The sequence below is a fragment of the Peromyscus eremicus genome, chromosome 17 (assembly GCF_949786415.1).
Source record: "Peromyscus eremicus chromosome 17, PerEre_H2_v1, whole genome shotgun sequence".
Lineage (NCBI taxonomy): Eukaryota > Metazoa > Chordata > Mammalia > Rodentia > Cricetidae > Peromyscus > Peromyscus eremicus.
The window spans coordinates 55997952-56025363 of NC_081433.1; the positions used below are offsets into that span (position 1 = coordinate 55997952).

Below are 27412 nucleotides of genomic sequence, written 5' to 3' on the forward strand. Positions count from 1 at the left end.
TAGACTCTCCTGCCTTCCAACACCAGTTCACACTAACGACTTTCCAGTGAGCTTCTATCTAAGCCTACAGCCTCAGACTCAGGCTGCAGCACTGGTCCTTCTTGTTCTGAGGCTTCTGGATCCTTAGACGGAGCATCTACTGAGCCCCACGTCTCCACATTACATAGACAGCCATTGCTGTACTATCTAGTCTCCAATTGTGTAACTCTACTAAAAATCTTCTTTTAAATTATACATGTATGTATTCACACATATTCTCTTGGTTCTGCTCCTCTAAGAACTCAGACTGATACAAATGGCAATTTTTATGTTACAACATTAAAAAGATTTGGTACATATATTTTACAACAATATTTTTAAAATGAAAAGTACATTATGTTAAAACCATTGAATTACACACCTTAAATAGGTAATCTTTATGGTATGTGAACTTGCATTTTAATAATTTTTTTTTAAGAAAGTAAGTGTGAGTCTTCCAATGTGCTACATTCCCAATTTAATTCAGTAAACTGGCAATGGAAGTCCCCCACAGAGATCATGCTAATGAGCTCATGTCCACTGGATGTGGAGGACTATTGCCAAATCAGCCTGTTTAAAGGACTGTCCAAGTTCCCATTGTTTCTTCCTACCTGACCCACCATCTGTCCTTGTTCATTGTGTGATTATTTATACAGTCCTTCCAAATTGCTAATCAAATAATGTCTTAAGTTTCCTTGAGTCTCTATCCAAGTTTGGATGAAAACTAAAAAGCATACACAAGTAGCTAGGTGTGCTGTTGACTGCAAATCTCTTGGATTCTAGAGCAACGTGAGACTTGATACTTTAGCTGACATCCTGAGTCAGTTATCTGAGAGACATTCTTTAGTCTTGCTACTAATCAAGACAACACTCTTCCCAGAGAGAGAAGGGTGAGTGTTGTGAGGAGGGAGGGGAGAGGAGGGTGAGGAGTGTGGTGAGGAGGGAGAGGAGAGGAGGGTGAGTGTGGTGAGGAGGGAGGAGGAGGGTGAGTGTGGTGAGGAGGGAGGAGGAGGGTGAGTGTTGTGAGGAGGGAGGGGAGAGGAGGGTGAGTGTGGTGAGGAGGGTGAGTGTGGTGAGGAGGGAGGGAGAGGAGGGTGAGTGTGGTGAGGAGGGTGAGTGTGGTGAGGAGGGGAGAGGAGGGTGAGTGTGGTGAGGAGGGAGGGGAGAGGAGGGTGAGTGTGGTGAGGAGAGAGGGGAGAGGAGGGTGAGTGTGGTGAGGAGGGAAGAGGAGGGTGAGTGTGGTGAGGAGGGGAGAGGAGGGTGAGTGTGGTGAGGAGGGGAGAGGAGGGTGAGTGTGGTGAGGAGGGTGAGTGTGGTGAGGAGGGAGAGGAGGGTGAGTGTGGTGAGGAGGGTGAGTGTGGTGAGGAGGGAGGGAGAGGAGGGTAAGTGTGGTGAGGAGGGTGAGTGTGGTGAGGAGGGGAGAGGAGGGTGAGTGTGGTGAGGAGGGAAGAGGAGGGTGAGTGTGGTGAGGAGGGGAGAGGAGGGTGAGTGTGGTGAGGAGGGGAGAGGAGGGTGAGTGTGGTGAGGAGGGTGAGTGTGGTGAGGAGGGTGAGTGTGGTGAGGAGGGTGAGTGTGGTGAGGAGGGGAGAGGAGGGTGAGTGTGGTGAGGAGGGTGAGTGTGGTGAGGAGGGGAGAGGAGGGTGAGTGTGGTGAGGAGGGAAGAGGAGGGTGAGTGTGGTGAGGAGGGGAGAGGAGGGTGAGTGTGGTGAGGAGGGGAGAGGAGGGTGAGTGTGGTGAGGAGGGTGAGTGTGGTGAGGAGGGTGAGTGTGGTGAGGAGGGTGAGTGTGGTGAGGAGGGGAGAGGAGGGTGAGTGTGGTGAGGAGGGTGAGTGTGGTGAGGAGGGGAGAGGAGGGTGAGTGTGGTGAGGAGGGAGGGGAGAGGAGGGTGAGTGTGGTGAGGAGGGTGAGTGTGGAGAGGAGGGAGGGAAGACGAAAGCTTCTACCATTTTGCTGTCTCTAAAATATTCCAAGCTCTGTATCAATAAACTCGTATGTATATTATAACCCATTTTTTCACGATAATCCTGTGATGCTGAGAGTCTTCTGGCACATAGTGGCCGGAAGCAGGTTATTAGAAGTTCAAGAATTAAATATTTCAAATAAACGTTGTTTTAGGTTTCAGCCAAACACTAATCAACAGTTACAATCTAAAGTAAGAAGACACTGCACGCCTATTTCATCACCGCAGCAAATCCCCTCAGGGACAAGAAATTGGTTCCCAACTGTTCTAGCACCTTTTCCAAATACTTGATAAATAGTGTGGAAGAGCTGGATCTTACATATGGGAATAAAATAACACATTCTCACAAACTCCACTGTCAAACATCCAGCTAAATGTGCATCTAAACTCACAACTATACTAAACTAAAACAGTCCTCCCCACAACAGGCCCAAAACATATTTCTGTCAGTTTTTTCAAATAAATATGACTTTAAACAATATTTCTGGAAATATATTAAAATTTTATAAGTGAAAAAAGTATTGTTATATTTCAAAACAGTATACGCACATAATTGTAAAAGCAAAAATCAAATTGAACTTACACAATCAATAGTTCTCATCCACACCAACCTTAAGTCCCAAAGTCCAAAGGTAGTAATTTCCAACTCTTTCAGATGTTTAGTGCTGACATTCACAGTTAAAATAATATTCAACTGCTTTTAGTCCTCTTTAATACCGTATGAGATTCTTCCATGGAAGATGAAGGTCCAGATCCCTAACCTTCCACACATGCTCACACAGCTCAGCCAAAATCCTCTCAATTTAATCATATCATAACTTTTGATTATAATAAAATTGAGTATTTGTACTGTTATAATGGTTTGATATCATTCATATTAGTACAATAGTACACTAGTTCTTGTATAATCTTTTGCATTTATTTCTCATGCCAATAACTGTCTCACATTTTTATTTGGTTGGTGTTTTTTAAATGTATCTATTTTCCCCATACTTAAGCATATCTAGAAGACAATCTCATGATGGATAAATACACCAGGTGATCTTTCCAGTGCTTTGCATTTTTGTTTTGTTTTGTTCTGATTTCCTTGGGCCATCCTCCTGACTTCCAGGGCTGACACAGGTGATACCCAGATGTCAACCTGAACTTTACGTCACATGACCATGGATTTTAGCCGTCGAGTTGACTGGATGAACAGATACTCAGATGACTGGCAAAGCACTATTTGAGGTTTGTCTATGATTTTATTTCCAGAGAAGATTGACATTTAAACCAGTGCACACTGGAATGAAGACCCTGCCTTACACAGTGTTGGTAAGCATGTCAGCCTAGACAGAACAAAGAAGCAGGGCAAATCCATCTTTCTCTTCCTCCTCTGGAGCAGGGACCATCTGCAGCCATGCTTGGACTTCAGAACTCCAGGTTCTTGGGGTTTCCAGACTAGGATAGCGAGTTGCCCCCATCAGCCTCCCAGGCTCTCAAACCTCTGCACAGCCCCCAGCAGAGAGATTTCACCGGTATCCTAAATGCTTTTTGTCTTGTCTCCTTTGGAGAGAGCAGCTTTCCCCGGAGTCTCCCAGGAAAGGGAAGAGAACTTTGGAGACCTTAATTCACTCTGCAGCCATGACTGTTCTACCCTGCATTTGATCGCATGTGATCAGGCACAGGACTCCAGGTAGGCTCGGATTTCCCTCAGATTTATTTTATTGCTTAATTATTGCAATTTTTCTTTTATTGAAAAGGCATTTTCTCACATAACATATTCTGATTATGATTTTCAATCCCTTTATTCCTCCCCACCTCACCTCCCATGCCAATCCACCCCCTTTCTGACTCTCACTAGAAAACAAACAGACATCTAAGGGATAATAATAAATTATAATAAGATAAAAACAAAAAAACAGCACATTGGAATAGGTCAAAATAAATAAACAGAAGGAAAACAGTCCAAGAAAAGACAAAAGACACACAATAGACACAGAGATCCACTCATTTGCACAATCACCAGAAGCCGTGTGTGTGTGTGTGTGTGTGTGTGTGTGTGTGTGTGTGTGTGTGTATGACTTGAAGAGTTAAAAACAAAGAAAAGAGAAGAGGAAAGAAAAGAAATAATGAAAAAAAGATAAATTTTTTTTTAAAAAGCCCTGACATGACATTATGAGACAAGGAACACCAAAGATGCCATTGAGTTTGTTTTCTGTTGGCCATCTACTGCTGGCCATGCAGCCTACACTTAAGAGTAGTTTGTTCCCCCATTGAGACTCCCTTGAAGAAAACTAAATTTTCATTTACAGGTGGTTATCAACTGAAGATAGCTTTGGGGTTAGGGATAGAGGAATGTGTCCACTTCTTTGAGCTGTAAGAGCCCATCTGGTGCAGATCTGTGCATGCCCCATGCATGCTGCCCCAGTCTGTGAGTTCATATGCATCTTGGTCCTGTTGTATTTAGAAGGCCTTATTTCCTTGGTGTTCTCCAACCCCTCTGGCTCTTACATTCTTTCCTCCTCCTGTTCCACAGGGTTTCCTGAGCCCTGAAGGGAGGGATTTGATGGAGACATCCTGTTCAGGGCTGAGTGTTCCCAGGGCTCTCACTCTCTGCATAGTTTCTGGCTGTGGGTCTCTGTATTTGTTCCCATCTGCTGTAGCAGGAAGCGTCTCTGATGATGGCTGAACAAGGCACTGATCTATGAGTACAGCCGAATGTCATTAAGACTCACTGCATTGCTACATGCCTTCAGTAGTACAGTAGTTCTTGGTTTTACCCTAGTCCCCAGGCCATTTAGTCTCAGGTTCTTGGTCATCCAAGCAGTATTGGGTATGGATTCCATCTCCTATCAGTCAAATCAGTATCGGTCGGTTATTCCTACAAACTTTGTGCCCCCATTGCACTAGCATATCTTGTAGGCAGGACACCAATGTAGGTGGAAGGGTTTATGGCTAGCTAGGCTGGTGTTTACATTTCTTTTTTGGTAGCATGAAGAGTACCTCTCAGTGTACCAAGAATACTAGCCTGTGGTGGTGCAGGCTCTAGGTGGGCATCAGTTTGACGTCTCCATGTTCAGTGAGTTGTGCAGGTGTTGTCTTGAGCAATGGGATCTTGCTGTCTGTATGTGGAGAGTAAGCTGTAGTCTTGGCAACAGCCTGGGTTATTGGGAGTGTCCATGGGACCCTTTTGACCAACAACTCAATTAGATGTAACTCAATCCTGGTTCTGGAAGCTTTACTTGGTGAAAAGAGATGTCCAATTGGGGCTCTGTCTCCTTATTATTTGGCAATTTCATTTAGATTGCCTTCACATGTGTCTATATTTCAGGAAGCTTCTACTGCATTAGGTTTTCATAACCTATGCCTCAAGGTATATCACAGTTATCTTTGGCGTCAACTGCTGTGTTTGAGAAGTCGGAGACTTGTTGGCTCCCTGAGACTCTAAATGTGACCTACTTTTTTCTCTGTCAAAACTTTTCGAAAGAAATAGATATTTTATTCACAGACTTTATCAAATGTGTGTTGGGGTTCATCATGGCTTCTTTCAGCGTGTTCTCTCCTAGCATTTTACTTGTTCTCTTTCTGAAATTCATTAGTTAGGACTCTGCAAAGGGAGCCTTCATAGCCTCCTGCTCTCTCTTCGGTCTCCGGCTTCTTTTTGTTCAGCTGCCTGGGAAATTTCATCAGCGGTCCATCTCCTCTCTGAACTTTTCATTTATGTCCTCCTAGTTTCCATTTCCAAGTCTCCTTTTGTGGACATCATGTATGTATTTTCTGTAACCTCAATTATTGTTTTTAAGGTTTCTCTCCCCCTTGATCCAGGCTCTCTGAAGCCCCTCCCTGCTCCTTATTTAACTGGTTCACGTTCATTGCTATGGGAGGCCCCCCTCCAGAATGACTGGACTTGGCTGTCCATCCTGAGACCAAAAAAAGCAGAGCATATGTGACATGATTGGACAGTCCAGCTATTTGATGAGGCATGTTCATCTGGCTTTCTTGGTCACTCAATTATTTCCCCCAACAATGATTCCCCAACCCCCTAATCCAGGGGTAGAGGACTAGCTAACAATAGTCAGAGTTTCGAATCCACAGAAGAGAAAAAGCATTATTCTACACACGTATTTACTCATAAATAGTTGTTTTTCTTTAAGAATTTGTCAAATATATCTGATTCCAAATTCAGAGTTTCCTTAGTTGAATTTCTTTGGGAAATCCCCTCAGCGTGAGTATTTCTCTAGCCATTTAGGATGGAGTGAGGAATGGAGACTTCTGATCAGTCACTGTTTTTTTTTTTTTTTTTTTTTTTTTTTTTTTTTTTTTTTTTTTTTTTTTTACCTTGCCCTCCTACCTGTCTTCTGGCACAGAGGCTCATCCAGGGATCTGGGCTTCCTGGTGCTCAGTCCCATCTGTCTGCCTTGAACTGTCTTCCCTCCTGTGTCCACTTTGCTTCCAGCATTTTCTCCTCTGCTAACACATTTTCAACTCAACCATTTGCTTTCCACCTTCCAGAACTTTCTCAACATCCTTCATCTGCAGCCCTCAGAGTCCATTCCATTTAAGAACTTGCAGCCTTTTCATTTTGTGCCCATCATTGCGAGCAGTCTTAGGGGGTTGCAGAGATAAACTAGCGTGGGTAAACTGCCATTTCTAACCGTAAACCTGGAAATCATTTACTATAAAATCCAGGTTAGATGATTAGAGAGTTGTAGAGTACCATCCTAAAAGTTTGGCCAACAACTGAGCATACCTGGGCCAAAACATGACCTTCGATTTTGGAGCCTGCAAATGACAATTAACAGATGAAGCAGGAGATGGAGATATGATGCGATGAAAACAGTATTCAGAAGATCCAGAAACTGGCGTGGAGGAAAGAGCTAAAGGAACAGACTATGCACCGGAGAACAGGCTAATGGAAGGTTTACTACTGACAGAAAGTGGGTGAGGATTATCCTATACCACATGGTCCCCACCCCTTGATTTTCCCGTTTCCTTGAAATAGAATGAAGGAGTGGATTTAGCACAGACCAACAGTGAACAATGTTAAGAATTACCAGGAGAGAGCATGAGATTATCTGGAATTCTATTAAAAACAAGAAAACTTCACTCCTTCAAGGCGAGCACTGCACAGTAACATCGGCTTTCTTTTCCTTCCAATAGACTTTATGTAGGAGCTGATCACGGTTATTTAAAGCTTCTTGTTTTAAATTTTCTTCTTTTGCTAGCAGAAAAAAACTACATGTTTGTGTGTAATAAAGAACATTCTTAAACAGACTCAGTCCCATTTCAAGATTCACACATGCACATTTTGATAAATCTTTTGAAGAAATTAAAGGTTGATTTCATGCACATTAAAATGGTTACATTCAAAATGTGGGTGTCACTTTAAGGTTGAGGCAAAAATTACTTCTGCTGACGATGCAGATTTTTCCTTGCAGCGCACTATACTCTAGAAGTTTGTCTCCTTTATTTTGACACAGGGTCTCACTCTGTAGCCCAGGCTGCCCTTAAATTCTAGATTCTCCTTCCTCAGGCCTTTGAGTGCTGAGATTACAGGCATGTGACATCTGCCTGGCCATTCCCCCTCTTTTTTTCTCCCTGTGTGTATTGATGTGTGGTGTGTGTAAATCTATGAATGTTTTTCACATGTGTGTGCACATGCATGAATGTGTGAGGGTGGGTATACATGTATGTGTGCATGTATGGAGGCCCAAGTTCATGTGTCTTCTTCTATCACTGTCCAACCTACACTGTTCCAGCTGGTCTGGGTCCCTAGCTTGCTCCTGGGATCCTGTCCCTGCCTCCTACATTCTGGGATAACAGGTAGGTTCATACTCACTGTTCTAGCTGGTCTGGCTCCCTAGCTTGCTCCTGGGACCCTGTCCATGACTCCTACATTCTGGGATAACAGGTAGGTTCATACTCACTGTTCTAGCTGGTCTGGTTCCCTAGCTTGCTCCTGGGATCCTGTCCCTGCCTCCTATGTTCTGGGATCATGGGTAGGTTCATGCTTATCTGGCCTTTACTTGGGTTCTGGGGAGTCAAAGCTTCTTCACCGTTGCATAGTGAATTCTTTGCCTTCTGAGCCCTCACCTCAGCCTTCCCACCCTACTTACAAAGACACTTCTAAACGGGCTTCTTTCTTGTCCTTAACAGACGGTGGATCTTAATATCAACCATAGTGTTGACTAAAACAAACAGTGTCAGCATCTCTTTAACCATTTTTTAACCAACTACATTCTTAGTTTTGTTTTTTGTCTCTGTATGGTCTACTCTATTATAGACCTATTAGGCAGTCCAGACCCAGTAAATACTTGCTGAGGCCCACGTTTGTGAGAATGGGCAACACAGAAAGCCAGCAGATTCTCTGGAAGGTCTGCCCCTCGCTGTGGACATAGACTCACTTGCATTGTGAACCTAGATGTGGTGAGCTGTATGATTCTGAGATGAAATGTTTACCCTTTGAGTTTTTATTTATTCTGTGAATAACTAGGTGTTGTGTAAAAGTATTTTTCAAATATAGTAACTTCCTTGCATAAAAAGTGTCATGAAAATAGTCAGACTGTAGCCAAATAGATCAACAAGTTATATTTTCCTTTACCAGTTACTGCCCTCAACAAATGACACACAGAGGCTCCTTCTTGGGAATTCACCGATGAACAGCAGGAGGTCATGGAGCAGGGCACAGCCGGGGAGGAAGCACACAGGACAGATGGAGGACAGATGGAGAAGACAGAAGACACACCCAACTGGCCTACTTGACTTATATTTTATTAAGAAAATCTAGGTTTGTGCCCACTCATTAGTAGCACAGAAATTTGACCAGACTTTATATTACCTACACACTGAAACCAATTCCAGTTAGAGACGAACAAATTCCTATCTCATTCATTTCAAGTTGGAAGGAGATCCCTTAAAGATGTACAAAGCACTAACCATAAAGACTGATCAATTGGATCATGTTAAAATAAAGGAAAACTTACATGTACTAAACGATGTTCTAAATGAAGTAAAAAGTGGTATGTCCCCATAAAATACCCGAACCTGTATTACTTATAAAGGATAAAAATTAATTTTCACTTATGGTGCCAGACACTCAAATACACAGTGCCAGCATCTGCTCAGCTTCTAGAGAAGGTTTATGTTACTTCAACAAAGACTAAAAGCAGAATGCCAAATGGGCACATGCAAAGGAGGGAAAAGGGGACCAAATTCCCCGGATGGTTATTTGCCTCCAAAAAGGCATCCATTCACTCATAAGGATTCCACCTCATGACCCCAAACCTCCCATTGTGTCCAAACTTCCAAACTCCAGTTTTCAACATTGAACTGGGAGGGAGGACATACCTAACATCAAGCCAGAGGGATGAAGGATGTACCCTTCCCCTAGTGAATCAACACTGTACTGGGCACCTGGTACAGAGAATAGACAGCTTAGAGAAAGGCCTCTGCACTCTACCAATGAGTATTCCTGGCGTGGAAGGGTTTCCCACCTCACCCCACTGCTCTAAAGCAAAGCCCACCAGTCAAAGGCCCAACACACAGCTTTCTTAGTGTTTCTTATGACTGAAGAAACACCACAGCATGGCAAGACAGGAACCAGCCCAGGATTTCAAATGTCAACAAAACAGAGAAGATACAATAAGCAAAAGAAGCTCTAAATACAAATTTTCAGAAAATTAAACTACAGAGTTTTAAAAATATAATTAAAATCCTTAGTGGGCTAAGAAAACACTGCAATTAGAAGAAGCTATGGAAAAATGATTATACAACAAGAAAAAGCTAGTTAAATTTCCCTCTCCACATACAATTCAATAAATAAATAAAATGCATAAACAAATAAATGGTTTGCAGATACAGCAGAAGAAATCTTACAGAATACAGATGAGAAAATATACTCATTTTTACAGTTAATTTTGTCATCTTGACATAACATAGGAAGAGTCTCAATAAGGGATTTTGCAGATCAAGTTGGTCTGTGGGTATCTGTGTGGGGAAGTGTCTTGATTATGTTAACTAATATGCCTACTTTGGGCAGCAGCACTCTATTAAAAAGAGGAGAAAGTGAGCTGAGAGTAAACATTCATGCATGTATTGTCTCTGCTCTTGACTATGGGTGTGATTAGCTGCTTCAAACTCCTGCCTTGACTTCCCTGCAAGGATAGACTGCAGCCAGAACTGTCAGCTGGACAAAGGTTTTTGCTCTTGTCAGAGTATTTATCACAGCAATGGAAATGAGACTAGGATGGTCATCTAAAGTATAACTTCCAGTTTATCCATTGTTCACCAAGGTATAGAAACCCTGGAAAGTGAAGAATTAAGAAAATACTAGAAGAAAACTCGTATGTGTGAATAGAAGACAGGAACATCTCAGAAGTTCAGATCCAAAGAGAACGAACAACTTTGGGTTTTCCAAAGAGAAAGCAGGAATCACCCAAGAGTGAAGGAAAATTAGATGCAGGTCAGATTTATCATCAGCCACAATGGATGTCAAGGACAGTGGAGTGATGTCTCCAAGGCTTTGAGGGAAAATAAGTTGACCAACGTGTCAAAGAAATGTCCATTTTAGTAAGCAGAATGTCATTGCTCTTCACAGAAGATGATAAAGAAAGTAGGGAGAGAAGCTGAAGGTAGAAACACCAATATTTGCATCCTCTGGATCAGGAGCCAAGGGATGGTATCTGTGTTTGGGCAATAAAGCAAAGCATAAACTATATCTAAACAGTGAAGTTCACTAAGCAGAGGGACTGATGACTGTTAGGAGACAATGTTGATTAAAGGTGGGAAAAGGAGAAGACATGGGTGGGAGGAGCCTGTAGTGGCCCAAACTGCTAATCATGAAATGACAGTGTAAGCACCACACCCAGAGACGCGATGATGGTAGTCAAGGAGAAGTAGTTGTGGGAGTTAAAGAACAGGGTGGGCAGGGGGCAGGGAGGAGTGAGGCAAGGAAACCCTCCTGATGGCTTTCATCATAAACCATTCTGTACTGGTTGCCTCTCTAATCATAGGTGTGAGCTACTGTGATAAATACCCAAAAGAAGACAGAGTATGAAATACATTCAGAATGATAAGTAGGATTTTGTTATCGTTGTGTTGTAGGGAAGATTGTAAGTAGATGGATGGATAAGAGGAGCTACCAAGCACACGAGGGATAAAACAGAGCAGGCAGCACAGACCCTCCTGAGTCTGCCGTGTCCATGGTATAAAGGTTAAAGCTTACAGCACTGATTTGGCTTAGAGATCACAGTTTGACAGTCCATAGGTTCAAACCAAACCTGTGAGTGAGGTTGTCTAGCGATCAGGTGGTAGGATTAACGAGTGATCCAAGGATGAAACCCCAGAGAAAACTCAATCTTGAAGGGAGGAAGGGGTTTGCAAAAGGACTGGGATAGGGCTAAGGAGATGGCTCAGCCAGTATGGTGCTTTCCCTTGTGAGCACAAGGATCTGTGTTCAATCCCCAGAACTCATGTTTAAAACAAACAAACAAACAAGCTTTTTTTTTTTTTTAATGCTGAGCATGGTGTCCCAGTCTTGTGATCCCAGTGCTGCGGATGTGGAGCCAGGCTGATCCCTAGGGATCACTAGCAAGCCAGCCAAGACTTCTTGGCAAGTTGCATGCCAATGAGAGACTCTGTGTCAAGCAGATGAATGGCTCCTGACACATAACACCCCAGGTTGTTCTCTTGCCCCTACATGGACTTGTACATGTGTGCACATGGACCCCCTGTCCCCCCATACACACACACACACACACACACACACACACACACACACACACACACATAAACACAGCAAGAAAAGAACCAGAACACTTAGCCTTCCGGAAGCCAAGTGGGTAGAGGTTGAAGAAAGAGAGAAACTCAGATGCACATGAGTTCCGCTCCAAAGGGCAGAGCTCAGGAAGGACCCAGGCTGAGCACTGAGATTATGTATTCAAAGTCCACTCAGTTAAATGCAGCACAATTCCTAATGAATTCAATACAGAAATCAAAGAAGACCTTGACACTGGCTACAGGGAATATCTGTGGCATTCAAATCTATCTGTGCGGTGTGACGCTGTGTAGCTGTCTTAGACTTCACTGAGCATGTACTAGACAGCCAATACCAGGGAAATAGATCTAGCTTTTCGATTTGCTTACAAAATTCAATCTCCAGTCACCTGTATCACCTTTGCCTGAACTAGGGTGTACCATGTCAAGCTGACATGGAAACTACTAGAAATGTAACGTTCTAGAAACACATTTGCTGAAACATTTATCCCCTTGGCGACATGGTCACAGGAGGAGTCACAGAAACTATATAAGAGAAGTGCTCATTATCACTTGTCCCTTTTTAAAACATGTCATCTGGAGTGGTCTGTAATGCATGTCCCTGCTTCCCTTTAACAATTTACATGAAAACACATATTTAATTTCTGAGTAAGATGCTATTTCAACATGTGCTTTTTGTTTCAGAAGGGAAAAAAAAGAATGACAATCAGTACTATTGAAATCCAATGGGTTTGCCTTTCGTATCAATACAGAATCAGTATTTGGTGTCAGCGCACCACGGCAACAGGGACGGCTGACAAACAGTGCTGCTTGTCACTTGGCAACTTAATGAGTTGGCACCAGGAGAACTCAGCATTATTGGATCTGTTCTGTATGCAAGCTTCTATCTGCTGCACCCAGCCACTAGCTAAGAGATTCTCTCTGCCGCCTTCTTTCCTGTTTATTTCTTACAGGATAATATCCTTGGATCATCACTCAGAGTTACCCCGTGGTCATAGAAATACACCATTAAACTTAAACAAGTCTAACTACAAAAAAGACTTAGCCTGGAATCAAGCCCTGTTCATCCAGAGCATGTACATAAATACAGTGACCCAGGAGTCTGCCTGCTATCCTGGACCTGAGTCTTCTGTAAATATTGTTTGCCTTCACTGTTAAGACATGTCAAGAAGTCCATGATAAGATCTGTTACTCTGGATGCTGACTCAAAAATTAATTTTAAAAGGGCAGAGGGGAAAAGAAACAAGCTGCCTCCATTGTACCTTGCATTCCCTGCATTTCCCCGTCCTTGCATCCTTGGTCCCTCTCTGTAAAACTGCAACGGCAGTCACCTCTGTACCTCTTCCATTATGTCTCGTCTCAGATTACTCTAGGCAGAATATTCAGCTTGACTTAATGGTCCATCCTTACCAATATTTTCCTGTCATGCTTAAAATAAGCTTAGAAGTTCCACCCTTGATCTACAAGCCCCTGGGTGATCTGGCAACTGGTGTCATAGCCTGCCTTGCAATTTGAGATCTGCCCTTACTAATTTTGCTTTAGCAAATAGGCCCCCTGCTGTTCCTGGAAAGGAGCAAATGCTTGGAGAATGCTATGCACCTTCTGCTCTCTTTTTCTAAGAGTCTTCTTACAGCTACCCATAGGACTCTCTCCTCCTTTCATTCAGGCTTTGCTCAAAAGTTACCTACTCAATGATTTTTTTTTAATTTACTTACTTTTATTTTATGTGCATTGGTGTTTTGCCTGTAGGTGAGTCTGTGTGAGAGTGTCAGATATTGGAGTTACAAACAGTTGTTAGCTGCCATGTGGGTGCTGGGATTTGAACCCGGTTTTTTGGGAAAGCAGTCAGTGCCTTTAACTACTGAGCCGTCTTTCCAGCCCCTCAATGATTTTTTACAAACTATCCTGCCTAATACAACTCTCCCTGTCATCTCTGTTTTCTTCCTTGCGTGCACCTCCTTCTCATGACTAGCTATGGTTTGTTATGTGTTCTCCAAAAGTTCACATGCTTGAGGCCTCCTCACCCATGTGCTGGTATTAAGGTGGTGCAACCATTAAGAGCCAAGGCCCTGATGGCAGAGTTGTCTTCATAAGGAATTAGCACAGAGCTCTCAAAATGCTTTAGTTCTCACGAGAACGGGTAATGAAGGATGTAGTTCTTTCTCAATTCAGCCTCCTTCTCCCCTCCCTTCCTCTCTCCATCCCTTCCTTCCTTCCTTTTCCTGTCATCTGCCCCTCTCACACACCATACCACCACATTGCTATCCAGAAGGACCTCATCAGATGAGTGGGTGGCAGTACTGTACTTTGAGAGTGCTAGAAACTGTGAGACAAATAAGCTCCTGTTTATGTTAAGCCCTGAGACTTGGGTGTTTTGGTTTTCTTTTTATAGCAGCAAAAATAATACTCATTTTTCCTTGGTTTGCTTGTTCGTTTGCTTATACCAGCTCTCACAGCATTACTCTGCTGGTCTGCAATTCTTTATGTAGACCATGCTAGCCTTGAACTCATAGAGATCCACCTGCCTCTGCCTCCCAAGAGCAGGAAAGCATGCTCTACTCATGCCCAGCAGAAACAATGTTCTAAGAACACTTGCCTAGTCTATAAGATGTCCTGGTCTCAGTCCTTACAGAACAAATGGTTTTCTATAATTAGAGAGCCAAGGTTGGCTCCAGCTGAGGAAATTGCACCATTTGGCCTTCCAAGTGGTTTCTGAAAATTCTTGAAAATGTGTCAGTAGAGAGAAGGATCCTTATATACATAGCTGTCATTATATCTATGTACTTGTATCATATATGTATAGATAAACACACATATATGGGTCCAAAAGCTAATTAACATCGGTCAACACTGTATATTTTACATCATGTGTCTTTAACCTAGATTTTGAATTTTAGCTTAAAATACTTGTCTTTCTCTTCCCGAAGTGAAAATTTGGTCTAGACAAGGCACTGTTCAAGCAATGACTCAATACTTAAACTATTAGTGTCATGGGTTCTTCATGATGAGAAACACTCTTTCCACACTGACCTTTAATTTAGAAACTGGAGTGCACTATTGAGAAACTTGTTACTACAGCTATCTTTAAAAAAATAATGTTTCATCCAAAGATGAGGCCCTCAGAGCTAAGTCACCAGCATTTCTTTGAAGAAGTTTTGAAAGAACATACTGTTTTTTTTCCCATGAAATAACTGATATTTGTCAAACTGAAAACATTCTGAACATGACTTGAAGTTTCCCAAAGGAAGACAACTTCTAAGTATTTAACATCCCTTGAGTCATGCGCACAGGCAAATAGCTCTATGCCAAGACAACAGGTTTTTAAACAAAATTACTCAAGTATGCTTTTTAAATTTCATTTTTATTCTTTGGGAAACTTCAGAATGAGATGAAAATATTCCAGTGCCCCATTTTAACAAACAACAGAAATGGTATGAAAAGGTAAATCACAGGCCAATTTCTCTCATGAATGTAGATACAAAGACCCTATTCAGTGTTTTATTAAACTGAATCTGGTAATACATAAAATATCATTGTGAGAAAGTTTATTTTATAATTACTAACTAGGTAACACACCAAAAGCATGAATTTAACTTCTCTAATTAAGAACTGAAAACAGAAAAAGTATATAACCATTTCAACACACATAGAAAATACACTTGATAAACTACAACCTTCATGACTTGAAGCTCCTAGAAAAGTCAGAACGGAAGGCTGCTCCCATCCCCCATTATTAAATTACACATGAAAAATTACTATGTGCACATCATACTTAATGGTTAAATGCCGAGAACTTCCCTTCATTATCAAAAGCAAGAGGAAGGCCAGCCATCAGCCTTCAGCATCCCTTTGGGGCCCAGGCAGGATATGAAGGCACAAGCAAATGGTACAAAGATTAGAAAGCAAGAAACAAGCCAGCATTGTTCCCAAATGGAAGACTGAGCTCATGGAACACTCAGAATGGTCACAGAAGCTGCCACAGCAGGAGAAAGCAAAAAGACCAATGAAATTCTTCAACAGCCTCACACAAAAAGTCAAATCCTAAAAGAGACAGCAATTGCAGCAGCTTCTAAACATACAGAGTGCCTGGCAATGATTCTAACAAAAGGCACACGAAGTCTGTGAGAACAACAAACACACAAACAAGTCCAGCTTTGTAAGACATTTAAATGGACTCAAATGAGGACCCATCTTGTAAAAATGTCAGTTCTCTCCAAATTCATTTAAGCTTTCAACATAATCCCACAAACTTTATGTTAGGGTTGTAGGCCTTGACTAAGTTGATCCTAAAAGTTTATATGAAAATGCAAAGCGACAAGAATAGTCAAAAAACAGAAAAATAACACCCTGGAGAGTAAAAACAAGCATTCTCCAATGATGCATAGTTCAACACAAATAAAATGATCTGTTTAGAGAGTAGTGGGATTATTGTCGGCAGTAAGAAAATCACCTTAAAAATTAGTGCCGTGTATGTCTGTGAAGGAGGAAGGTAAGTGGCCGATAAGGAAACTATGGAGGCTTTGTTAGGCTGGCCACATCCTAAGTTGATGGAGTGTTGATAATCTTATTGTTTATTAGTTTACAACTCATGATCTGTGGAGTTTTGAGTATGTATGCTGTAAGTGATAATAAAAATAAGCAAATCAAATATGTAACTTTAAGAATTTAGGAAGATATTGAACAAATATTTCATTATCATAAACAAACTCAGTAGGAATGGAGAGTACTAAGAAACACTGAAAATAATATGGTGAGTTTTCTCTATTCATTAGCTCCTCTTGTGACCCCACTGGGATCTTTGCTTGGGACCCTTCCACTCTGCTCTGTCCCAGAGCCTGTGAATAAGTCCAGTGCTGAGCGTGACTTTGACCTGTGGCTGAAGTCACTCTGCATTGTTGCACCAAAGGTCCGATGATGGGACAGGATTGAGAATCTTGCCTTCCTTTCCAAGACAAACAGATAAGTAAGAAAAGGCAGGAAGCATGAGAATCGGGATTCTCTAAACCCATTTGCTTTGTCACCAAACCTATGACAGGGCCAAGAGCAGGAGGAACAAGCTGTGAATCTGTCTTGACTTGCAGTGAGCCAAGAGTAAGGAGGGCCTTGGCAGCAAAGGAAGGCTGCAGGGAGAGGAGAAGAGAGTACTGTCCCGGGGCCGATAGACAGATGAGGAGCATCAGAGCTGGAACAGGGCCCAGGTCGGTTGGCGAAGGGTCATCTCTCCCCACAAGTCCTCTCAGTTCCCACATCCCTTGTCTCTGATCACCTGGAAGGGCCATCCCCAGGCCTCTATGCCCTGAGCCCTTTGGTTGGAACTCCTATGGTGTCTGGCAGCAAACACGGATCACACGGAAGGAGCTCGGAGCTCTCCACTACCACAAACCTGAGTCTTCCCACAGCTACACCAGAGGCTAGAATCCCGATGGGCTATATCCTACAGATCCAGGGCTTTAACGTGCTCATGGTGAGGCCCTTTGTGGTCACTGAAACTGCTATTAAGTTAATTTACATCATCAAAATTCTTTAGACACCTAAAAATGATTTTGAAGCTGCTTGTACAGTAAAAATAATAATAAAAAAGGTATTTGGTATGCAGAAGCCGCTAGTTGCTCCTAACTGGCCTGGAGTCACCAGTAGCTGCTCCTACCCCGTCAATCCTCGCTTCCACACTGGTGTCAAAGGAGTCAACATGTCATTATCATGTCTTTTAGATCTGTCTGTTTCTCTTCCAATTGCCACTGTCCTACTTCAGATCCTGCTTCATGACCCCTTTTGTGACTTAGCACAACAACTTCCCAAGGGTCTCCCTGTCCCTCTCACGCCTTTAATCTACCCATCAAAGTTGTGGGTCCTGCCTTCTGCCCACAAGTCTGCTCAGAACTCCTCCTTGTCAGAAGTCTACAGGAACTCCCAGGAGTTTGTACTGAGTGCTAAGCCTTCTTGCATAACAGTGCAGGGCCTCAGCCTACACTCAGGTCTCTCCAATCATATTCCCCCCAAACCCTAGACTGCTACTAAGGTGCTCTCCTCTCCCTCTGCCAAGTTCATCTCATCAACACTCACAGTTTCACGCAAGAGCTGTTTCTGAGCCTGGAAGTCCGTCTCTATCGCTTCCGGCAATGTTACACTAGCACAGTCAAATACCATAACGATCCCCCTGTTCCCAGAGCTCCCACAAGACTTCAGTTAAACTTCAGATACAGCACCCTTTTCAAAACGTACCTACAAATAACCTCTTAGTTTTCTTTTCCAAGACTTCTCTTTCCTCAGTCTGTCCCATCTAAGAAAAGGAAGATACTATCCACAGCCCTGCCCAGACCAGGAGAGGAATCTTCCCTGATTCTCTTCCTGTTCTCTTAGCTATCTTCCATCTAGAATCTTATCGGCACTGCTTCAAAACGTTAGTCAAGCTGATGACATCTCCTATTGCTGCGGCTGCTTCTGGGATCATAGCTGCCGACCTCTCCCATCTCCATACTTTCATTCTGCATCCCATCACCCTCTCCACACCAGAGGCGCTGGGACCCTCCCATCAGATCAGGTCACTCCTCTCGTCGAAGGACTCCACAGCCGTCCTATTAATTTGAATTTCCATATTAAGTACTATATATCTGTGACATATAGAAATACTTTAAATGTTTCAATTATATTGTGAGCATAATGAAGCATCTGTTTGAAAAAATTGTCTTATCGGATAAGACCTATAAAATGAATGCATCTGAGACATTCTTCAGTCAGTCCACTCAGAATTAAATGGCCAAAGCCAATACATATACGTTCATGTCACTTCATCCTTACATTGGATTGATTTGACATTTCTGCCTTATTTTATGCCTCACATGTAGGCAAAATACACAGCATCATTTATGGTCATATTTAGAAGGAAATCTCAGAGACCACTGTGGAAGAAGGGTCAGAAGAGTGTAAGAGATGCAGGATGTGGAGGGGTGTTGTGAAATGCTGCCCTCTGAACATGACATGGTTGTTGCTCACATGAACTCAAACCTGCATGTGACCCGCACAAAATGAATCAAGTTAAAAATCCAGCAGGGAGTGTCTCCCAAAGCCCTAACCCTAGGTGAAGAGCTATTGACAGATGCAGAGGGAGGGAGAATCACATGTTTTGGCTAGGAAGTGGACATTAGCAGGGTGCCCATGCTCCAAGGGATGACCCCCACATTCATGAACATACGATCAGCACTAATTGGACTCAATGGGTTATAGAATATTAAGAGGATATGAAGTTGGGAAGGAGGTGTAGTAAGGGGATGAGGTGAGGGAGGTCATAGGGAGGATGTGACCAAGATACATTGTACACTTGCATAAAGTTTTCACACAAAAATATATATAAATAAATGTTGTTTAAAGAATTCTTAATTTTTTCCATTAGCCTGAAACACACAAAACATGTATTCATTAATTCCCTGGAGCTGAGTGAGATACTGTCTCCAGAATCCACTATTAAAATGAAAATACTTCTGGGAAGAGATAAACAAACAAGCCATTATCCTGCTTTAATACTACAACTTAATTTACTTCATTCGCAAACAAGATTTTGGGGAATAAATCCTGATGGGTAGAGGAGAGTGTTGGGTGCTTTTAGGGAGACAGATCTGCAATATATCATTATGCACATCACCATTAACCAGACAAGTTGACACAGGGACATATCTTGGAAAGTACAGTGTTAATGACCTCCCAGGGCCACAGAAAAAGTGAGAAGGTGCTGGAAACATGCAGGACACACTTGACAGGGGAGTAAAGACATGACTTGTTTTGCTGGTGAGTTGTTGTCTATGGCACCCTATGCCTGAAATACAGAAATCTTGAAAGAAGAGGTTATACTTTATTCTGTAGAGTCCTCATGCCACCGTAAAGCATGTTGAACCCAGAAAGCATGCAATAATAATGACATTTGTAATTGAAATTTTTATTTAAATAAATGTTAAATAAAATGTCACTGAACTGATGTGAACTTGGTATTTCAGATTTAGAGCTAGCATTTTTTAAAGTGTTTAAAATTGATCCTTAACAATACCAAGTGCTGGCAAGTTTAACAATCAACTAGAATTCACATATCTGGCTGGTGGAGTCTAATTTGACATAATCAATTTGGAAAACTGTCTATCAGTGTGTCCTAAAAAGTAAGTGTCTGTCTACTCTATAACTCAATAACAGACATGACCACCAAAAAACATGTACATGATGTTCAGAGACGCTTTATGCAAAATAATAAAGAAAAAACTGAAGGACTAGGGAGATGGCTTAGTGGATAAGACATTTCCTTCCCTGCTACAATGTAAACCTGATGATCTGAGTTCAACCCCAAGAATCTATGTAAAGGTACAAAGAGAGAAATGGCTATACAAAAGTAACCTTTGACCTCCACATGTTCAAGCCCCCCATAATATGCACATTCTAATACGAACTTATTAAAACTAGAAGACTGTCCATCAGTAAAGTTATGGACAATTAAATGGTAGTATATTCACTCAATGGAATGGCCCTGCAACAGAAAAGACATTTTTACTCCAGCATACACTCCAGAAAGAAGGAGTATATGTTTCATGGTGCCATTGGTATGAAGTTCCAGAATAGACAAGATATCCGCAGGATGCTAGTTGAGACTAGAAGTCAGAATAGTGGTTTTCTTTTGGAAAGGAGCTATACAATATGAGAGAGAGGCGAGTAAGAAATCACTGTGGGGTGCCAAAGAAATGACTCCACAGTTAAGAGCGCCTGCTGCTCTTGCAGAAGACCAAGGATCAGTTCCCAGCACCTATGCCAGGTGCCTCACAACTGCCTGAAATACTAATTCTTGGGAATTGATGGCCTCTTCTGACCTCCATGGGCATCTGAACTCAAGTGGTATACAAGCATACTAAGAAGTTCACACAAACTCATAAAGCAACAAACAAATCTTAAGTCGTTGTGTATGTATGTCCGTCTGTCCGTCCGTCCGTGTGTGTGTGTGTGTGTGTGTGTGTGTGTATGTGTGTGTGTGTGTGTGTTAGAAATTATTTCGGTATTTGTTTAGATAGGGCCTTGTAATGCAGTCCATATTAGTTTCACACTAACAGTCCCCCTTGGCCTCCCAAGTGCTGTGATTTAGACATGGCACTTGTATCTTGATCTATATGGAAAGCAAACATGTGCATTATATGTAAATTTTCACTGGATTGTAGGTTGGAGATTTTTGTGCTTTGTTTACTGATTCTTCATTAAAAAGGTAAAAATTAAAAAAAACACTGTTTCTCACCAGGTTAATATTTGTTTTAATCACTTTAATTATGGGAAGCCAATCATCATTAAACATACTTTTGTTGTTAGTTGTAACTTGGACATTGGATCGTCTGAAAGAATTCTTCAGCCAGTCAAATATGGATCTTACTCTACCCTACATAGTTTCTGTATCAACTGTTTGCTCCCTGGTAACATCTAAAATGAACCTATTCAAAACACAGACAAAAGAGGACAGCCAGAGGTAAAAGGACAGACACAGAGATGGGTATCTACCAGGGATGCAGTGCAGTGGCAAGAGCAAGTATGTACAAGACCCTAGGTTCGATCCTTAGCCCTGCTTTTAAAAACAATAGCACCCCCATGTCTTTACACGAAAGTCCTCAGTCTGTTCCAACCAATAGCTATCACTGAGGGCTCTGCGTGGTTAATAAGACACATACAGAGATGTATCTAATTCATGGAACTCTACGGTTGATACACATTATACGCCCATCTGCTAAACCCTCTATCCTATCTAGGCCAGCCCCTAACTAGAGAGCTATCAAGCCACCACTTAAACATTACAGAAGCCAGCAGTGGGAGCTATGTGAGCAATATTACGTCAAAGTCTAAAGACAATGGAAGCAGCCAAAAATAAGGACCACCGAATCAACCACTTGCAGTTGCTACCTCTTCCTCTGGAGACTGATATGGTTAATATATCGTTTGCATTAAAAGAGAGACTGAATACATTATTAATAGCTAAAGCAGAAATGAACTTATATTTATATAAGTATCTCTAGATGAAATCTCCAGCATTTGAAAAATTCTGGAAAGTCATGTTAAATAACATTACCTCAGTTGTCACAGCCAAACTCCTTGAAAATTAGCCAAGAACCTTTCAGAGAGCTTTAAAGAAAATCCTCAATCCTTCAGCAAAATGGAGCAAAAACCTCTACCCTCCATGCTTGCTTCCATGAGAACCAGTATCAGAAGACCACCATCAATCTCTTAGAAGATGTCACATGCCCCCTGAAGGACTTCCAAAGAAGTATGATTCATTCAAAATGTGGATTAAAACTTCCTGCACCATTTTTACCAACAACTCACTACTGTACTTTGGATGGTCTTCAGTATGACTCTCCACACGAGTGGAAATACATTATAATTTTGTGTTTTATCTGACTCGAGCAAATTATTCACCATTAAGTGTTTTTCTTGTATTAGAAATAGCAAAATTGGCCCAGTAACCAGAAAAAAAAATCAGCAGCAAGAAGTTAAACACCTATTTTCCCTCAAAAATAATAATGTTTTCATAAACTTTTTTTTCACTTTCAGAGAACAGTTTCCCTACAGCTCAGCATCTCTCCTAGAAGACCTAAAAGTTTACAGAATTTCAACTTCCCAAATCGAATGTATAAAAACCTTAAAATCTACACTATCAGTTTTCTCCTTTTCTTGTCATTCTCTGTGGGTAGTCGATGAAAGAATAGGATAGTGGGCCAGACAGTGAGACTAATAGAAAAATTACAGTAGTTTTTGGAACTGGTTGGGCCAGGATATCAAAAAAGCATCAATATTCATGAGTTTCTCGGGAAAACCTGATCTGAAAAATAATTAAGGCTCAAACACCAATAAATCAGCTGAAGCTACTTGGACCAGCAGAAGAATCACGCATGCTCTACCCATGACGAACAACCTCTCACTCAGCACACACAGTATAGTATTCTTATAGTGCTAACTTTGTTTACCCAGCTGTAAATAAAATCATTGAGTATTGTGCCTTTTGGTTAGATAACATTGAAAAGGGGGCTTTTGGTTTTAAAACAAAGCAAACCAGCAGAAGTGGGATTATTAAATGCTTATAGACTGTATGGCTTGAATCTGAAAATTTCCCCTGGCCAGGTTCATTTTATGAATGCTTGTTCTTCAGTGGGTGGTGCTAATTTGGGGGGCTGTAAGATCTTAGGGTTTGGGGCCTCACTTGTGGAAGGTTGGAATGGACCTTTAAAGGTTTTAGCCTGGTTCCTGCTTCCTGATGTACTGTAGAGCCTCTAACCCATGTTCCCGACACCACAGACCACGCCACTTTGTTGGACGCTTTCCCCTCTATAAAGGACTAAAACCTTTAAAACCATGAGGCAGAATAAAATTTTCTTTTCTTGTTCCTATCGCATATTTTGGGTGCAGCAATGAAAAAGTTCATTATGTGTAGCCATTTTTTCATCATAACAATCATTCTCAAAGAAGTAAAGGAAGCAGCGGTTCACTCTACCTCAGTAAAGGTGAATACCCTCTAAAGACATACTGGAGTACTTTTCTCTACTAAATTTCTGTGACCCTGAAAGTCACATCGAAAGAATCAGAAGACAGCATGAGGCATTTTGAGTCAAAAGCACACTTGTTTAGCCAGCTGGAATGTCACAAGATGATAACAAGGTTGAAATGACTGAACGCCAGTTTTCCACTTGACACTGACAGGCCGTCTGAAGGATCTGTGCCCCTGGCTACAGAGCTCTGAGGCTGCCCTTTGATCTGAAGGCAGGAAAGAGATGAAGTCAGCTTGGTTCACCTTCTCCTCACCCAGCACGTTAGCCTTTACCGCTTTTATCATTCAAGCACTAACCAGCTAAGTTACCAGAAAGCTAGGCAAACAGGCTGCAAGGATATAATCAAAACATCTTATGTTCCCTTTGCTCTTTGAAGAGTCCCATTGGTGGGGTTGGAAGGTGACCTTTCTTTTGTTCTGTATGAAAACTTCAGCAGGTGCCAGGACCTTCCTGCTCAACTTGAGGTCATTAGGAATCACTTAAACTTATTAAATACTCCAACCATTTTTATAGTAATATTTAGAATTCTAACTCTTCCTTCCAAGTCTAGAGGGGTTTCAGACCAAGCCTTAAAGTAGGCTGAGCATCAGGATTGCCTTCAACAGCTGTTAATCCCCACAGGCTTTTGAATACAAGGAAAGAGGAAGGAGGAGGAGGAGACAGCTCTTACTGGAGCTGATGTTATCAAAAGCTGGCAACCAGGTCTATGGGCCCAGAGTGCTTAATGCTTGCTCCACCCTGCGTGAGCTGTTGGATGGTAGCCTTGAAAGAGTGTCTCCATCCTGGAGATTGAGCTGGGGTGTAGCTCAGTTGTTTAGCTCTCGCCTAGCCTGTGCAAGTACCTGGATTCCATCCTTATCACTACAAAACAAAACAATCCTCTCTCAATCCAGGAGGCATCTCTCTTGCCAATCCCCAGGCCTTTGGTGAATGTAGTTTAAGGCCATGCTGTCTTAAAACCACCTCTATAGCCCTTGGAATCTGGCATCCATTTCTGGCTCCTGGGGTCTGTTGTGGAATATTAGTTTAAGATGTGTTACATTCATTCATGCTTTGGAATGTTTGTTTAATGATGCAAAGATGTGTTGCCTTCTTTTATGTTCATTTGTTTAACTCTAATAACTCTGTTATTTTGCCTGTCTAAAACACCTGATTGGTCTAATAAAGAGATGAACAGCCAATAGCTAGGCTGGAGGGGGATAGGCAGGGTTGCCAGGCAGAGAGAATAAATAGAAGGAGAAAAAGAGAAGAGGGAAGAACGAGAAAAGAAAAAGGAGAGGAGGATGCCAGGGGCCAGCTGCTGAGCCACTCACCCCGTGATGGAGTAAAAAAGAAAGAAATAGAATAAAGTTAAAAGCCCAGAGGCAAAAAGTAGATGGTATAATTTAAGAAAAGTTGGTTAGAAACAAGCCAAGCTAAGGCCAGGCATTCATAGGTAAGAATAAGTCTCCATGTATTTAGTTGGGAGCTTGGTTGCAGGGCCCCAAAGAGCAAAGAGTAAAAAAGAAAGAAAAAAACTACAGGGGTCCCTTCCACAGAGGTCAATTTACTAGACAGAGCAAAGAGAGCATGCCAGTTGCTCTCAGAGGCAACCCATCGCTGGCACACAAACAGAAATCACTTAGTTTCACTTTCTTCACAAACACTGGCAGGGCAGGCAGACTCTGACAGGAAAGCCTTGCTCATGGCGCCAGAATCCACAGAGCAGCCATGCACAAATCTCCACCTGAACTACAAGATTCCAGCCTCTACTTGGTTCCCCCACAAGCGAGGGAGCCCAGCAATTACATCCCCGGGAAGTCCCAGAAAGACTAAGGATAAGAGGCCAGGCTGTGTCCAGAATCTTTTCTTTACAGCCCTGCCTCTTATCCATAGTCTGATTATTCAGAGCTTGTGGCTTATTTTCAAAACCATCTTGTCTGCCAACTCACACATGTATTGAATTTGGATCCCTGGTGAGAAATTCCATTACACCTCAGCCAGAGCAGCCCAAGAGACTCGGCTGACTGTTAAACCCAGAGGTTCTACTTTTTCCAGTAACTGTTACCCCTGGCTACACTCTGGATATCCTTTCCCCTTGGAAAGTGAAGGACCTTAATTCCAGTGCATCCAAAAATATTAATCCATATTGATAATTAAAATAGCCTGATATACACACACACACACACACACACACACACACACACACACACACACCACTGTTACTTAAACACTCTTGTCTAAAAGAAATTACACTGAATTTAACCAGGTTGCTGAGACAACGTGCCAACTCACAGATTATACCCAAGATAGAGAAATGAGTTACAGGATTCCTTTCAGATGCTATCCATCAAAAGGGTGAACTGCCATAGGAAAAATGAAACTACATCTCCATCAACCAAGCCATGAGAAAGAAAGAGGAATGAGAGACTGAATGCATAATAAAATAAAGTTACAAGATACAGTGATAAAATATAAAGTGAGGGCTGTGTTCACATATGAATTTGAAAAGAAACAATAAAAAGATAACTTTGAAGCCTCTGGGGAAATTTGAATATGGATTAGGTATTGCACGGTATGAGGAACCAATACACTTGGGAACAATAATGCTGTAATGGTTGAGAAAATAAAAGTCTTTTTCAATTAGAAATGTATGCGGCCGTATTTATATGTGAAATGGTATAATGCCTGATAATTGCCTTAAAGTAGTTCTACAAAAGTTTTTAAATAGCCAGGGATGGTGGCACAGGCCTGTGCCTCCGCACTCGGGAAGACAAGCTAACAACAGGAGGTAAGTGAAGAGCGCTTGGAGTTCAAGGCCGTCTGGGCCCCGGAGTAAGACCCGCCACACAAATGTTTTTAACAACTGAGAGCTTGAAAGGGACAGATGAAGTAAGACTGGCAAAGTGTCAGTATTCATCGGGGCTGGGTGACAGGTTCATGGAAGTTCATTAGATTTTATTTGTGCGATGGGAAGAATTTAAGAATCAAAAGTCTTCATAAGGACCATTGACTGTATCCTGAAAACGACAAGGAAGCTTCACTTGTAAAACCTTAATGATCTGGCTGCCTAAAAGAGACCCAAATAGGCACAACCTCAACAGACATGCCAATGTGGAAGTAGGAAATCTCATGGGGCCCCACCCAACCCTAGACAAAGAACTATAGGAAACTTAGGAATGCTGGGAATAGGAGAAACTGTGTTCCCCAGGGATGAGCCCCCAATTGGTATCCAACACGAACTTATCAGTCTTGAAGTCACAGGTAACACTAAACAGACTGAGCAGGTTGTATTTATACATTTAGGCACATATATGTATATTACATGTAAATGTATGTTATATTTACATGTAATATACATATGTAATTAAAGAAAAAGGCCTTTAATTCAAAAAGGAGCAAAGGAGTATGTGGGAAGAGTTGATGAGGAACTGGAAATGAAGAAATGAGGTATTAGATTTTAATTAAAAAATAAAGGTAATTTTTTAAGTAACTAAAAAAGAAGAAAAAAGAACCCCCGGTTCTGTGAGATGACTGAGGGGTAAAGAGTGCTTCCTACCTTTCAGAGGACCCACATTTAGTTCCAAGCACCACGTCAAGTGACTCATAACTGCCTATAATCCCAGCTCCAGGGGATCCAATGCCTTTTCTGGCTTCATAGACAGCAGCAGACATATGGCACATACCCATATAGACATATTCACATAAATAAAAATATTTTTTTTCTTTTAAAAAGGGCCATATGTCAATGTCATGCCCATGACTGTTCACTTCTGTTTGGTAGGGATCTCAGACTAGTGAGCTAAGGGCTCAGGTGGGCAGAGGGAGGTGGGCAGAGGGAGGTGGGCAGAGGAAGGTGAGAAGAGGGAGATGGGCAGAGGGAGGTGGGCAGAAGGAGGTGGGCAGAGGGAGGTGAGAAGACGGAGGTGGGCAGAGAGAAAGGAAGGGTACTTCTTCTTCTTCTCTGATGATAGAGAAGAGCCAAGCCTGGGGAGATCCCAGCCTCAGCTGTTAGGAGTCATTTCCTTGTGACCCATTCTTTGATCAGACGGGCCACTACTCCACACGGTAAGACTGTCACTGTTTGTCCATTGGTTATCACAACTGATACGGAGAGGGACCCGACAAGTCTTGCTGGCAGGGATCTC

At 42.1% G+C, this 27412-nt stretch overlaps 1 protein-coding gene across 1 annotated transcript in view; it reads right to left on the reverse strand.

The window, feature by feature from the left end:
- Csgalnact1 (chondroitin sulfate N-acetylgalactosaminyltransferase 1) overlaps positions 1-27412 on the reverse strand; it is a 332858-nt gene that overhangs the window by 122472 nt on the left and 182974 nt on the right. The window lies entirely within an intron of this gene.